Source organism: Papaver somniferum, chromosome 5 (genome assembly GCF_003573695.1).
Source record: "Papaver somniferum cultivar HN1 chromosome 5, ASM357369v1, whole genome shotgun sequence".
NCBI classification, from domain to species: domain Eukaryota; kingdom Viridiplantae; phylum Streptophyta; class Magnoliopsida; order Ranunculales; family Papaveraceae; genus Papaver; species Papaver somniferum.
Genome location: NC_039362.1, coordinates 212899558 through 212915470, shown reverse-complemented (window position 1 = coordinate 212915470; position 15913 = coordinate 212899558). Strand labels below are relative to the sequence as shown.

At 37.0% G+C, this 15913-nt stretch overlaps 2 long non-coding RNA genes across 16 annotated transcripts; one reads left to right on the top strand and one right to left on the bottom strand.

Moving 5' to 3' along the window:
* Positions 1–2410: 2410 nt before the first annotated feature.
* On the top strand, positions 2411–10670 carry LOC113284570. Of its 15 annotated transcripts, none has more exons than XR_003328245.1 (17): positions 2411–3101; positions 3422–3699; positions 3919–4011; positions 4171–4262; positions 4366–4539; positions 4695–4788; positions 4868–5052; positions 5141–5191; positions 5292–5331; positions 6402–6458; positions 6548–6991; positions 7452–7558; positions 7646–7694; positions 7837–7946; positions 8199–9245; positions 9423–9523; positions 10524–10670. It is a non-coding gene; the product is annotated as an uncharacterized LOC113284570 (long non-coding RNA). The 15 variants fall into 15 exon arrangements; XR_003328242.1 differs by having other exon boundaries at positions 7807–7946; XR_003328234.1 differs by having other exon boundaries at positions 3422–3495; positions 3613–3699; positions 7452–7946.
* Positions 10671–12995: 2325 nt separating this feature from the next.
* Positions 12996–14896, bottom strand: LOC113278569. The gene is made up of 6 exons (XR_003325570.1): positions 14721–14896; positions 14560–14610; positions 14283–14444; positions 13918–14108; positions 13748–13785; positions 12996–13178 (listed from the first exon to the last, which is right to left on the bottom strand). It is a non-coding gene; the product is annotated as an uncharacterized LOC113278569 (long non-coding RNA).
* Between the last annotated feature and the right edge of the window lie 1017 nt (positions 14897–15913).

Here is a 15913-nt window from a genome sequence, read left to right as displayed (position 1 = left end):
TTCATTTGGGTCTCCGGTGCATATGCTAGTTGATTCATGCTAGTTGACAAGGTAAGGACTTGACACCCTCTACGGTGAAAATATGCCTATATGGTCAGACATCCAGCAAACACAGTCTTTATACTAATGACTGATAAATACCGATAACAATTGGCATGTGTACAAAGCGTAGAAACAAACTTAACGCGTGAGTTAGTAACCTAGCGGGGGTGTTTGGTTGAAACTATGTTTGATTTCGATAATAGGGTGAAAACTATGCCTTGCTTAGAAAATGTGCCAAAACTAAATGTATTTTGGTATTCGGACTATTTTACCCTTATCTTTTTATTTTATGACTTATTTTATCCTGTCCGTACCATTCCGTACCCAACATTTGGTTTGTTTATGGGCTTTTTAATAAAGTAGCCATGTTTTGGTAATCTATTTCAGAAAATGGCCGTTTTTCTGAATGTTTTTATAAACTGGCCGACATTGACATTTTCCATCCCGTTTTTTTCAAAAAATGGGTAATGGCTGTTAAATGCATACGTGTTAGTTAACCTCCTTAATAAAAGACATTTTACTCCTCTCATGAGCTAACTCGACCTAGTCAAAACCATACCAAGAGACTGAGTTACTACCTAGTTAACCATGACCAGTTCATCTTCTTCTTCACAAAACTGTAACGTGTTCTCCCCCAAATTGAACCCAATAAAAATCATCATCAAGAACCATAATCGACCAAATACAAAAATTAACCCATAATGAAATTAAATAGATTCATCAATACAAAATGAGCATGAAAAACATTACAATCCCTGTATGTGAAATTAACAAGATAAAAAAAAAATCAAACCAAACCAAAAAAATCTCAAGTGTTATTCTCCATTAATTGAATCACTGAAAAACTCAAAATTGGAGCATTTTCATACTTGCCCACCGGAACTACTCCATTTCTCCTCAACCAAGACTCATTCAAACAAGCCATCCTCCTACTCTCCTTCTCAACTTAACTGAAATCGAAGCTAACTATAGCACAGATGCCATCTCAGTTTCAAGAAGATCTCCCAATCTTCTTCTTCCTGTAATTTACGTCATCACAACATCTTCATTTCAGCTTGTATTCATCTTACTCTTGATTGCCAGCTGCACCAACCCATTAGTGTTCACCATCTCTCCCATTTGTTTCATGACTTACTTCTTTGAACCCTTGCTGGAAACTGCATAATCAGGACAACACTCAACTTCCAATAAGTTCACAGCTCACCCTCTTAGCTCGTTCCTTCCATCTCTCTATGTCATTCTCTACAAGCAACAGTAGAAACAAATAAAACTCATTGATCTATGTATTCTGTTGAACCTGGAAGACCTGCAACAGCTTCATGATCACAACAATCTATGCACACTTGCAAAATGATCCAACAACTGCAGTCACTTCTCATTTTCTCCCTGTAACAACCACCAATTACAATTGCACCTGCAATTTCATTTCAGCTGCAACACCATCTTCTTAGTCAATCAACCGCTGAAATTCTTCTTCCTTTCTGAACAACAACAACACCATTTGAGCCATCATCTCAGATCAAAACCACCTATAACTTTAGCTCAACTCAAGCAACTTATCATAGACTGGTTATTTCTTGGTTAGCAACTATCCATTTTATATCCTTGCCAGTGACTACCAACACCTTCTCATCATTATCTAAAGCTACAACAATAACATTACAGTATCCACTAGCAACTTCACCACCAGAACCTTAACCATTATACAGCTGCACACACCTGAAATCCAACTCCAGCATTTAATTCCTCACCAACTCCATTCCTGCAACTTAAGATTGTCTCCTCCAACATAGCACGTCCATTGAACCTAACAATCATATATATGCATCATAAGAAGAATTCAACTTCATCTATACTATGAACCCTAATTCCCTGTGAAATCAAAATTTAACCTCATGCAACCATTTTCACTCCAATCAGAACCAAACCCAATCATTGATTGTGATTCAATTAGCTCAATTTCATATAAAACAACAAATCAATTACAAAACCTTGAATTTAACTTACCTAGTTTTATGAGTTGAATTAATACTCGAATAAATACCATCACCAATTTCCTTTTCTAATTCTATTCGGAATTCTTTAGGAAACCCTAACTTTTGTTTTCCTCTGAATTAAACCCCGCTTTGTACCTCATCTCCACAAAATCAAAACCCCTCTCTAAAACCCTAATATTCACCAGATATCTTCATTAACATATACGTATTGAATCAGTCCAGTTTCATCATCTTCTTTAATATTCAATTGCAATCAATTTTCGGCAGAAAAGAAGGATGAAGGAGAAGAACGGAGAAAAAAAATCGAGAGAGAAAAAGAGACAGGAAGAAATGGGAGAAGATAACACCAACCTGTCTCTTATTTGGGTAAGGCTATGGTGGTAATTTTATAGGGCGAGTTGGACTTTGTCAAAGTCTCTGACTAAATTGGTGGGTCCAAGTGTTATATTTAACAGAAAGGCCAGTTTATAAAAGATTTAATTTGTGTGGCAGGTTTATTAAATATACGGCAGGAAGTTGGTCAGTTTATTAATTTGTCCTTTGTTTATTAATTTTTTTATTTTTACAGTTACCGGTTATTATTTAACCGTGCATTACGTGGATTTTGGGATAGCAGTGCAGACACCGTATAAGTATCGGGAGCATAGGCATAACAGATTTGTTTCGGTTTGTGGACATCCATTTTGTGATGTCCCGACTTTGAATATTTGTATCTGATTATACAAGGATTATACGATGATTATTAAAATATTATATAGCGACTAGTGAAATATTTGTTCCTAATCCTCCCTCGATGTCTAGATGGGTTTTTTTTAATGAGATCTCATCTTCCTCTTCAATCTTTATCACTGATTTTTCTTCTTCTTCCCATTCCTGTCCTTCTTCTCATTCTTATTTCTCTTCTTGGTTTCCTTCCATCTTCTATTCCGTTACAATCATCATTCAATCTCTTCAAGAGAGGCAACTAGGGAGATTTATTTTCAGGAGTGAAACAAGAGCAGGTCTTGCATTTTCTCTCTTGTGTTAGCGAGGAAAGAAGCATTGCAATCATCGTTGATCCAGGTATTCAATTCTGTTCATGATTGGGTTTTTATCTCTCTGTCTTATTATCTAGGGTTTTGATTCTCTTACCCTATGGATTAGAATCTATCAATTTCCTTAAAATCTCTTCTTTTTTTTTTTGTTTGAATATTCGATATGGTTGAGGTAACCAGATGTTGATGAATTTATAAAACAAATATTGAGTAATTTGGATATTTAGGGATTGAAAACGAAAATTGAACTGAGGGGTTGAGTTTAATTGAGGATTTATTGTTGGAAATTTGGGTTTAAATCTGAATGAGAGATCTGTAATTGCTAATAGATCCTCTGTTTAATTGTAGATGATCTTTGAAGGAAAATCAAAACCTGGGTTTCGGATTTTGATGTTCAAATGTGGTTCCTTTTTGAGTAATTGGTAGGAGGATTGATGATTTTTGTGTATGTGATTGTTAGAAGAATTGGGGCTTTTGATTTAAGAAACTATTATCTAGTGAATTGAGATAGGCTGAAAGAATGTACTCTTTGGGAGCAGATACTGTGTCGGAATCATCGAATGGAGCTGCTAGGGTGTTAATTCAATTCCAGCATGTTTCGTTTGGATTGGTGGATCTTTTACAAGGTGAGTTTTGTCTGAAATTTGTATGTTTCCAATTTGGGGATGTTACTGGTGTTCCATTCTTGAATATATTTCGGTGTTATACAATTTAAATCTATTTGTATGTGCGCTGAGAGCAGCAGTACTGTGGGGGGGCTTGCTTTGAACTCCCAGTAGACGTAATTTTTATATACACTGCATTACACTCTGCTTTCCTGTTATATACGTATTTTTTATATGTAGGTTCATAATGATGATGAAGTGAAAGCTTTGTTCAAGCAAGTGCAGGGAGAAGTTCCTGGATCTCCGATTCTTATAGCGAAGGTTGCATCACAGGTGAGATCATCCTCAGCATTCAATTTCATCTATAACTAAGTACATCGTTTACAAGGTTTTGAGGATTAAGCTCTTTTATGTCATCGCATTATGGTTACATTACTTAGAGCGGGCATTTAGAAGTCCAGTTAATTTTTGATCAACATGGAAATGTTGCAGCTTTGCACAGCCGTGATTGTGGTGTTCAGAGAAGGCATCGAAAGGTAGATCGTTTAGTGTTTTTCTTTGGTGGGGTTTCTCTGATTATCAAGGTAATGAATCTGGATATCTTTGTCTTTATTCCGGTTCGCTGGTGTCAGTCCATGGATATTATCATGATTGGGTATTGTATGTCTTCTATCTTGTGTTTGACAGATTATTGAGGAAGGTCCAATTATAGTAGCGCCAATGGAGACAGTAAAGAAGCTCGGGCAGGCAGCTCGAAGGCTTGCTAAATGTGTGAACTATGTTGGAGCTGCTACTGTTGAGTATCTGTATAGTATGGACTCCGGGAAGTACTATTTCTTAGAGCTCAACCCGCGGTTACAGGTCCGTCACGTTAGTCCGTAACAATAATTGACTTAATTTCTGGATTTGATAATTTTCTTGTGGGCGATTTCCAAACCGTAGTTCAGCAGATATCGTTGTCAATTAGATTTCTGTGGTCCTGTAGATTTTATAACTGATTCTCTAGTTCAATTTAGGTTGAGCATCCTGTTACTGAGTGGATAGCAGAGGTTAATCTTCCAGCGGCTCAAGTTGCAGTGGGGATGGGAATTCCTCTCTGTCAAATTTCTGGTATGCAATGTATTGATTGTTCGTCTGGCTTTACATTGACCTAACAACTCGTGTTAATGACCTTTATATATTTTTTCAGAAATAAGGAGATTTTATGGAGGACTATAATGGTGGATATGATGCTTGGAGGAGAACATCGATCGTTGCCACTCCTTTGATTTTGACAAAGCTGAGTCTGTAAGGCCAAAAGGACATTGTGTTTCTGTAAGTGTAACAAGTGAAGACCCAGATGACGGTTTTAAGCCTACTGGTGGGAAAGTACAGGTTTGTATTTGCGGAGAATTCGTAAGGTATTTTGTCTATCATTCTATATTCCACTTTTATGATAAATCTCAAACTTTGATTCTTTTAGGAACTGAGTTTTAAACGCAAGCCAAGTTCATGGGCGTACTTCTCTGTAAAGGTAATCTTCCGAGTGATTAGACGTGTATGACTGCATTTAGATTTTGATGTTATATATGAGTTATGACTGATATCGTGGTTGAATTTCTTAACTTGTGCAGTCTGGAGGAGGTATTCATGAGTTCTCGGATTTTCAATTTGGTAAGTTGTAAAAGTCCTATTTTCATCAACTAAGCTCAACTACTTCTACATAAACCTTTAGAGAAACTGGAAATTATTCTTAGGGTCGAGGGTCGACACAGTAATTAAGTCAGCGTTACTGGGTCAAAACTAATAATTTCGTTAGAGGTTTTATATCAAAAATAATGGTTGAGCAGATGAAGTATGACAGTGTAATGCTGGGTTTTGTTAAATGAGCCACAGCTTAAGGGAGTGATACTCTTCATTTTAGATGGTTGTTTAGATTTTGTTTCTTCCATTAATGCATTAATTTTTGTTTTTATTTTGATCGGCTTAATACAATGTCCTGTTAACTTGGCCCCTTAAATGGATCACTTTATTACCCGTGACTTGGTAGGTTTTTATTTTGGTCAACTACGTACTTTCCTTTTTCTCGCAAGGCAAATTTCCACCATGGATAATAACATGTTATTTCTTTTTCTTAGAATCTATAGACTTTTTATATTCTTTATGGATAATCTATGTTATTTCTTAGGCTGCGTGCGAGTGTGACTAGAACAACTAAGGTAGCCTGGAACAGGATTGTGGGTAATTAAATTTCTTTAGCTAGGCAAATGTAGTTGTAGGTTCAGGGTTTGGTTGTTCAACTTTGTAAGAATTTGCTTTTCAAGCATGCCATAAAAGAACAAACTGAAGACTGATTCCTAAACTCGAGTCCTGTCCTATGTAGTCAGTAAACCAGTTTGAGATCCAGTCGGCTTATTTAATAGCTATTCTGGCAAAACTGAGGACGCGGAAGCAATCCAAACTATTACTTTTGAAAGTATAATGAATGAGTAAGTGATCTTATTTATTCCCCATACAGAGAACATGGTAAAGTTTCTAGGATCAGATTTCATCATTACTAGGAATCAAATTTTTGAGTTATTTGATTTCTATTTGGATATCTTGTTCTTGTAGAACTCTTACAACTGTAACTCAAAAATGTCTCAAACTTAGCTGATTTTCAGTTTAATGACTTTTATATATCCTAGATTTGCTGTTCTCGCCAGATTTCTTGAAATACTAACTTGGTTCTGACTGAAATCTAGGTTCATTAATCGAGATGGTATTGACTTTACAGATGCCCAAGCATGCAACCTGTTCAGGTAACTACTCATAGCATTATCTTAGTTGTTTTGTCTGCAAGCTCTCTGTTTGCAGTTAACTAATCAGATGTTTCCCTGATGTCATCAAGGCGTGGGAGCTCAAAATTTGCAAGGCATATTAGAGTACCAAAGCCTACATCCTGCACATATTTTCGCAGAATTGTGAAAGGGGACCCCCCCAGTAGCTCTGCAGCTCGTAGGATCGTGAAGGGGAATCACCCCGTAGCCCTGCAGCCGGGACATGGAGTACGTGGCCCCATCACCTACATGGCCGCGAATGCGTAATCCCATGGAAGTGATGAGATATTATTCCCTCTGTGCCGAAAACAAACAAGAAACTAATAAGACACCGTACGTGTTAAGGATTACTCTTACCTTCGGGTGAGTTGCGTCTCGGCCAGCAGACAGCCGGTGTAAAAACTTTGTCGCACCCTTGGGGATACGGCCTCTACGAGACACTATCCCTGCTCGACCTGGTACTTGCTACTGGGAAAGAGCTTTGGTTTTGGTTTTGGATTAGAGTACCAAAGCAGGTCAGTCATTCTTCCTGATCATTGTTTTCTTTTTTGAAGAAGAAGAATTCCTGATCATTGTTTATTAATTGCTTTACCTAAGTATTATTTTTATTTTATTTTTTGTTGATAAGAAGGATAATAATTACTCTTTTACTTGCCTTTTTCTTACTCATTTATACCTTATCTAGACATATACAGAGGACTTCCTGTTTCTTATCATGTTGTGCAGGTTATCTTCATAACCTTAGGCTGTGCATGGGATCTTCACATACAGTGGCTATGTGAAGATATCCTGCACATCCACTGTATGTGAAGATCCCCTGCACAGGGCTGCTTTACATTAAGTCCATAAAAATGAAAATTTGTATACACAAGGCAGCTGCATGCTTTGCTTCTGAATTATGTACAAGGTTTCTTTTAATAACTGATCTTCGATCTCATAATAGCTGTTGCTCAATGGTGGTTTTGTCTATCTCAGAGCATGGTGGCAGAGTGTCAGCTAATCTCAGTTGTTACATCTCCTAAGCTGTTTGCCTATTAAATATTATCATCATCTTGTCAAATTTAATTAAATTTTCAGATTGGGTATGGACAACTTCCCTTGTCGTTTCCGTTTTTGCCAATCAATCAGAGCCATAATTATCTCGATCTGTTGTATTTGTATATATACAGTTGGGCAATGGTGGAGAGCGCCAAATACTGCTCACAGCTACTATTTGTTGTCTGTATCAAGATTTTATTCTGGTTTACACATTTGTTCTTTCTTTGCCTTCTCGTGAATTTGTAGTGATTAGTTCCATGATGTTATTCTTTGCCTTTTTGTGAATTTGTAGTGATCAGTTCCATGATGTTTCTGGATGTAGAGATACTTCTAAAGGATACGCATCATACAGGAATATCTTGATTCAAGTTCATAACTGGATAGTATTTCACCAAAACAAGCTCTACTGAATGTATATCACTAAAATACCAGGTACGCAAAGTAACGCTAGAGATGGAAACAGATGTCTCCTGTAATAATATATCCAAGCCTGCTAGAATGCAACTATATTATTGGAAATCAGAAAGATAAGTCGAAAGTTAGGTAGAATCTTTACCAATCCAAATTGCTACCACTGTTGCCTTGATATTGCAGTATAGCCTGTAGTTTTAGCACTCATTGTTGTGCATTTTACTTGATTGATGGAGACACTCCTATCATGTGGTTTTGTGCTATTTACTATAGGTATGAAAAACAGCAGCGGTGCGATGAGGCTCTCAAGGCATATACTGGAAAAGCATCTTAGGCAGCAAGCCCCATGTACAACAGCAGCGGTGGGATGAGCTTTTTTGTATAACAGCTCAAAGTAATTTATAAAAATGTTACAGGCTATGAATATGACCGGTTTTGGCTCATTAACAGTGTTGGGTTTTGGTTGAGATGACTTGAAAATTAAGATGATTTTGATTTGATAGTGCAGAAGTGGGAAACTAATAGTTTCTTCTCGCTCTCTTTTCTTGATTAATTTCTCTGAATAATCATCTCTCTCTATTACAAGGTCAATATAAGCCCTTACGGATAAGACGATACGTGGACTAGGTATATACAAGTGGACTAGACGAACCGAGCTCTTAGATAACTTAAAAACAACCTAGAGACGTGGTGGGTCCAAACCGGGCCCCTGCAAGTTCACGGAGGTGGGGTCCAATGGAATGTGTATGTTGTTTTAATATTGTTCAAATGCTCGGTTCATTTAGAACCATTGGAAAAAAAAACGAAGATGATAAAAAGCCCATTCACAGATCCAGATGCTGAGAACTTTGATCTCTTCCGCTCATTTCTATATCGGGATGTTTTGCGGGATAAACAAGTGGTAAATCTAGGGCTGCACAGCGGGTAGGGTGTAGAGCTGGCAATCCGAGCCAAAATCCGCGGGTTGGCCCGTCCCGTCCCGCGAAAACCCGTACCCGTCCCGGATGGTAAGTAAACAAGACGGGCGCGGGTTGTACAATTAGTGGCTTGTGAAGAAAAGGGTTAACCCGGCCCGTACCGTGAAACCCGCGGTCTGACCCGTAACCCGTAGATTTATACCCTGCTGAAACTGAAACACGTATCTAGTTATGTGTCACCCAAATCTCCATCGTATAAAACGGGGAAACCCTAAGTTTTCCTATCATTCTTCTTCGACTTCGGTTGTTCTTCCTCTTTTTTTCTTCTTCCCCGACTCAGAGAGAGTCTCCTGAGTCTTGAGGCTGCATCTCATATCTTTCCATCATCGACAAATATCTTAAAGTAAGTTCCAACTTCGCTATCTTATTTCATCAAATCTTATGCATTCTCGGTCATCATTGATTTGTAATTTTGTATCAATAGATTGATAACAAAATTTAGATCTTTACGTTATTCTTTCAGTCTTAGTATTTGTATGACAGCTTATAACCCAATTGATAACTCTTAGTATTCTTTCAGTCTCCTGACGCAGACGCACAGAACAACGGAACAACAAATTGAAGAACTATTAGATCTAGATCAAAGGAATTTAATTTGATCTAAAGATTCAAGGCTAGCAGGTAATCAGATTTTAATTTTTGTTTTCTTCTTTATTTTCTTCTTCTAGGAATCTAGGGTTTTACACAGGAATCCCAACAAATCTTTAATATTCTTAGTATTGTTGTGTTGTGAACTTGTGATTGTGATTCTGTGAAGATAGGTAATCTTTAATTTTCTTAATTTCATGATGTTTCAGTTCTTACCAGTTACCACAAAAAAGGGTTTTTTCTTAATCTTTAATTTTTTATTACTCATTAGTTTTGCTTGGTTTAAAGGCTTTAGTTGATTTGGTGATTTGATTTCTGTGAGCCAATCAATGGGTATTCACAATTTTGTCTAATTTGTGGATAGTTAAGTTTTTAGTTGAAATCCTTAAGAATATTAACAATTGGGAATTTGGGATCAATTAGTTTTGGTTTATTATTCACAAATTTCGTCTAATTTGTGGTTTGGTAACTTTGGTTTATTGGTTAAGTTTTTAGTTGATCAATTAGTTTTTAGTATTTTTACCATCTTATGTTACATTTAATCATGTATTGGGAATTGGGATCATTATCAAAACTAAAGTGTTATTTGGAATTGCAGACCAGATGTTGAAATGGAATTGCAGACAGATGTTGTTTCATATAATGCAATTCTTGATTTAAGTCAGGGTCTTAGACTCTTAGACTCTTAGTCTTACAATGTTACTGCAATACTGCTTATTGGTGTCTCCATCTTTTTTTTTATCACATGAATTCTTGTTGAAACATGGAATGACAGTTTTAACTGAATTAAATTTCTTACTGTTGTGGCATGTGGGTCTTGAGATTTTTTATGTTCTTTACAGAGATTTAGGGGATTTGTTTGATTTGTTTGTTTTGTTAGATGTTATTGTTTTGGGTGACTTGAAAATGCATGTACTATAATAGTTTTGTTGGATGTCATTGTCTATGTATTTTTTCAATTTCTGTTTATGTAATTTTCATGTTTCTAAATGACTCTTTGACTTGTTCTTTGTGGCCGCTCCATCCATTTCAGGATGTCAAGTGTACAAGAGCAAGAGTTACCAGAACCAGACCATTTCAAGGATGTTATGAGTGCTGATGATGAAGATGATGATGTTGAGATGTTATGAATGTATGATACTATGATAGTATCTGTGTGACTGTGTCTGTGTTTCTTTAAGAAGACTAATTTGTTTAGTTTTGCAATTTTGAGTTTTTGAATTGATATACCAAATGAATTGGATGAATGTTAGATATTTAGATTGTAGCTTGTAGGAAAGGAACTTTAGATGCCCTGAATGTGGAAGGAAATAGCCCAGAAATCGATTTCTGGCGAGTTGACTCAACAAAAACCAGGTAACCCGTGAGCACCCGTAAACCCGCGAGCTTTACCCGGGACGGGCACGGGTGGGATAAATGACCACCCGTGAAGAATTTCAACCCGCGAGCTCAGGCTTGTATTAACCCGTAACCCGCGGGTTGGTCACAAGCCAGACCCGTCCCGCCCGTTTGCCAGCTCTAGTAGGGTGGGTAGGATATGGCCTATATCCGCCACCCTACCCGTTTATTGGCGGTTAAGAAAAATTTCACACGCCACCCTGCCCGCCATTAACGGGTAAGATCCTACCAAACCCATTCTCTGGCGGGTCGGATAGGGTAGGATGGCGGGTATAACCGTTTTTTTTTTCTGCAGGAACAGATACATCATCAAGTACAACAGAATGGGCTATGTCTGAGATGATGAAAGTGAATTACAGCAACTAAACTAACAAGAGAAACTGCTGGTTCTTGTTGTACAGTTAAGAGTTTTCTGCACTTCTTGAGCAAGTAAATCTACGTTTGGTGATCCAGAAGATGAACCTACTTCAGAAATTGAAGGAGGAGGAGTCGAATAAATGGGTGCTGCTGGTGTTGTACCTCTACCCCAAACACCACCACCGCCATGACCTCCAGCTACACCACCACCAGCACCATGATCTCCAGTTACCGGACTCCAGTGTCAACTGTCTATTTAAACTACAAAACAAATCTCTCTTTTTCTCACCCACCTAGCAAAGGTCTTAAATGTACTCACTCACCTGACATGATGCTAATGTTCAATCAAACCAATGATTTTCATTAATATTATTATTGTTGTGAGCAGAATCTAAAGCTAATTCAATTGCTTTAGATAAACCTTTAAAGACATGGGTGTCACATAATCAAAATCTCACTGAAATTGTTTGAAATATTGATAATCTAAACATTTAAAGACATGGGTTTTAGATAGAAATCATGAAGAGACAATTTATCAATCAGTTTACATATGACCACAGATTTTAAATCCCATTCAATTTCCTTTTCCCATCTCCTAACAGAATCGCATTGAAACTCGTCATTCATGAGGAACAAACTAAATTTCTATGATAAATTTCATCAATCAGTTAACATGCATGTCAATTTTTCACGATGGAAATCATATTACTCAACTGATTTCAACTAATTTCTTCAAATACAAATAAAATCACCAAGCAATACAACATATAAAAGAAAAACCCATTCAAATTATTAAAAAAATTATTCAAATTTTCACCTGAAAATTAGTTTGGATTTCAAATTAGGAGGAAGAACCACTCTCTAAACCCTTCATTAGCTTTCCAAACTCAGATTCCTCATATCCAGCAACATGCATGAAACCTTATGATTTTTCAATCAATTTAACACAAAAAAAAATGAAACAAAATGAACTTTGAAGTTAGATCTTACCTTGAATCAACCTATTAAAAGGTTCTAAACGAGATCTGTTAACAGATTTGAAGTTCTAAACGAGATGTGAGAGGTACTGGTAAATCAGAGGTACTGGTTTTATGTTTCTTCCGTTCTCAAAAACTCCCCTGGCCAGTTCTTCTTTTGCGTTGTGGATTCACAAGAATAGGGTTTTTCTTTTCATGATCTTCTCTTCTCTAGATTTTTTTCTTAGCAATGAATTCAGTTCTGGGAGTTTCTCTGCAGAGATAAAACGAAAACTGAATCCAGTTTTTAGTTTTTTAGTTTTTAGTGTTGTAGGAAAATATAAAGCAACGGCAGAGATCAATAGTTGAAAGATCAACGGCAGAGATTAAACGAGAACCAACGGCAGATATCAATAGTATAAACAGGCGGGTAGGGTAGGATAATTTCGAGCTTTACCCGTCACCCTACCCATCTAACGGCGGTTAAGAAATTTTTTACCCGCCACCCTACCCGCCAAATAGTGGATAGGGTAGGATACGGTTAAAAAACTGGCGGGTAGGGTAGGATTGGCGGGTATGGGTAGGGTATGTGCACCCCTAGGTAAATCTAGCATCTCCCAAAAAAAAAGCTCCGACTTGTGGATATTCAAATGATTGGTGTCGGCACACAGACACAACGGATGTTGGGACACAGACACAATGGATGTCGGGACACAGAAGAATAATACAGAGTTTTTTAGGCAGTTTTTACTACGTGCGCAAATTTATTCCATAGATGGAACAACTAGTGCTGATTAAAGTACAAAAGAGTAACTATTCATTCATATACAACCAGCTATTGAAAACTGATGCTGAAGATGGTTGGTTGGACTCAAGACTCATGGCAAGAGATTTTCTTCAACTTGGTCCAAATTCTCCAGTTTACAGCTGCTTCTGTATGTTACAAGTTGTTGCTTTATTGAAAAGCAATTGTCACCCTACAATTCAAAGTTTGAACCACATATGAGAGACTGAAGTTTCTGCAAGCATTAAGTTTTTCATCAAAGACATCCTAGGTTCCCACATATTTGCATTTGTTAGGCTTTCAGATCAGTGATACTAGGTTGTTGCAACTGTATTTACAGTTTTCTGCTATGTGGGAATGCTCACATAAGAAAATAATTAGGCAGATGTGAATTCCATGCAACAGCTTGAACCTGAAACAAGATGAAGTAATAACAAAAATGGAAAAACTACATATTGATAGAGCGGGCTGCCACGGACTTCCACTTTGGAATTGTAAGCTACATTATGGTCCTAATGGTTGAGAAAATTGGCTTTTCATTTCGTAGCAGCGATTGTTGATTTGTTTTTGTTATCATGACAAAATTTCCATGGGATCTTATAAAGTCAAAGGATGGCCGAAAATTTTCCATAAGATGTTATTGCTGATGTGATTAGTTGGAGTGGTAATTATTATGGCATATGCAATATAAGCAATAGAGAAACTCAATCCTCAGTCCAGTTTCAATAACTTCAAAATTAATTAGAGAAGAATGAAAAATACCTAGAGAATCTTGGAGCAAGTGAGTGAGCTTTGAATTCCTGCACAAATTGGGAATATTCAAAAATCAGAATGTTAGTTTGGCATTAAGTAGAAAATCATAATCATATCAAACAAGCAAAATTAACAATATTAAATTTGTATCTTCATCAGATATCCTCATAAAAGATGACCTGAAAGGAATATGTGGGATTTTGGTCGCCAGCGCTGCTATCACACCTCCCAGTGCAGATAAGGATCTGTTAATAATTTGAGTTTCTTTCAGCGGATCTCCTTAAACGTCTGGCTTGGCTAATCTCTCACTTCCAGCAAGGTCATGAAGCCATAACTTGCTTCTTGTGTATTCTCCATTCATCAATCAATGCTGCATCATATACCACGATTGAATTTCTAGTAGAACATCAGTTAAAATTTCACAACAACAAATAAAAAATCCATATAGGTTTCTTACACAATTTGGTATCAGAAAATCATTAACTATAACTTTATCTATCTGTGTGGTTTGTTTCTCATGTCAATAAGAGAAGAAAAGGGGTACCATTTGGATCAGCTGTTGTGCTCTTTGCTCGCAAAGATGTCACCAACTTTAAGATTCACAAACATAAAGAGGATGCTAACCATCACTATAAATCCAAAGAACATCAACGCCTTTAGCAGTCTGAAAATCTGCGCTGAACTTTCTCTTACCAAGTGACACTATCTGATTTGCGTAGCCCGGGAAGCAGAAAAGCATATACAGAATCAGCACTCATAGAGGAAATTAATATATTGTTGAGAATACTTTTAAAATACATTTAAAAGACTTGAGACTTCACCTTCAAGATGATCATCACAGCCACGATAACCAGCCAAGAGAGATCAAATACCTGAAAAAGGAATATAAACATGGTGGGTTACTACTTTAAAGGCAGAATCTCATGGTCCTCAGCATTGCAAATAAATACGCAAGAGAAGAGTCGTCAGAAATACTACTCACAATTATGCTTTTATTTCTGTTGCAGACATGTAAATGATACACAATCCCATACTAAGTTCAAGACTTGAAGAACTTCCATCCAAGCTTGAAGAGCACAGATAAGATCAATTTCAGTAACAATTACATGAGTTCCAGCCTGTTTAAGAACTCGAGCTCAACGTTTTCCAACATCCCATAACCGCAGACAACAGCAACCATAACATCAGTATCCTTCATCAAAACCATAGGAAAGTAAGTGACAGCATACTTAGAGGTTATTGCATGGTATCCAATTGGATTCTATTGGAGTTGATAACCCATTTCCAATACTATGCAAAATCAGTTGTTGCATGGTAGAGACAATTGATGCCAGTTGTCTCCATTGAGGACTTAAAAAGGAAGGTATGGTATGAATGCCTTGTAGAATAGGTTATTGATAAAAAATATTTTGCACTGAAGAGACTGCCGCAGATAGAGTTAGGTTTTTCATGCAAATTCCAAATTCTTTTCATGAGAATAGCCTTATTATGATCACTACTTTTTCTTATGCCTATCCCTCCATCGGATAAAGGTTTTGTTAATTTATCCCATCCTGTTGGATGAAGTTTTTTAATTTTTGAGTCATGACCCCAGAAAAAAATTCCTAGTGATACGATCTATTTGTTTGTGAACAATATTGGATAGGTTTTGTGTTTGCATAATGTGGTTTGAGGTGGGGATAAGGGAGGTTTTGATGAGAGTGAGTCTTCCAGCTGGAGTTAGGCATTTTGGCATCCATCCTTTAGCTTTCCGGGCTAATCTTTGTAGGAGGGGTGCGAATGTTTTATTGGATGCTCTTCCTTGTTTAAATTGGATGCCTAGATAGGTTGGGTGTTTTGATATTATCGATATATCGAAAAATTATTGTAATTCATTTACCTTGATTGGATCCAGTATTGGGTTATGAATTAGTACTGATTTGGAAGTATTAATTACCTGTCCCGCAGAAGTGCCATAGGATTGGAGTAGGGTCTTAAGGTGTTGGTTACTCTGATCCGAGGCTTTATAGGTGATTAATAAATTATATGCATACATTAAATGAGTAATGGATGGTGGTTTTTTGGAGATATTGAGTCCTTGAACTAAATTTTGGTTTTCAAGGTTTCCTAGGTTTGTAGATAGGATTTCAGCACATATGATGAAAATATAGGAAGATAGCGGGTTTCCTTGTCTGA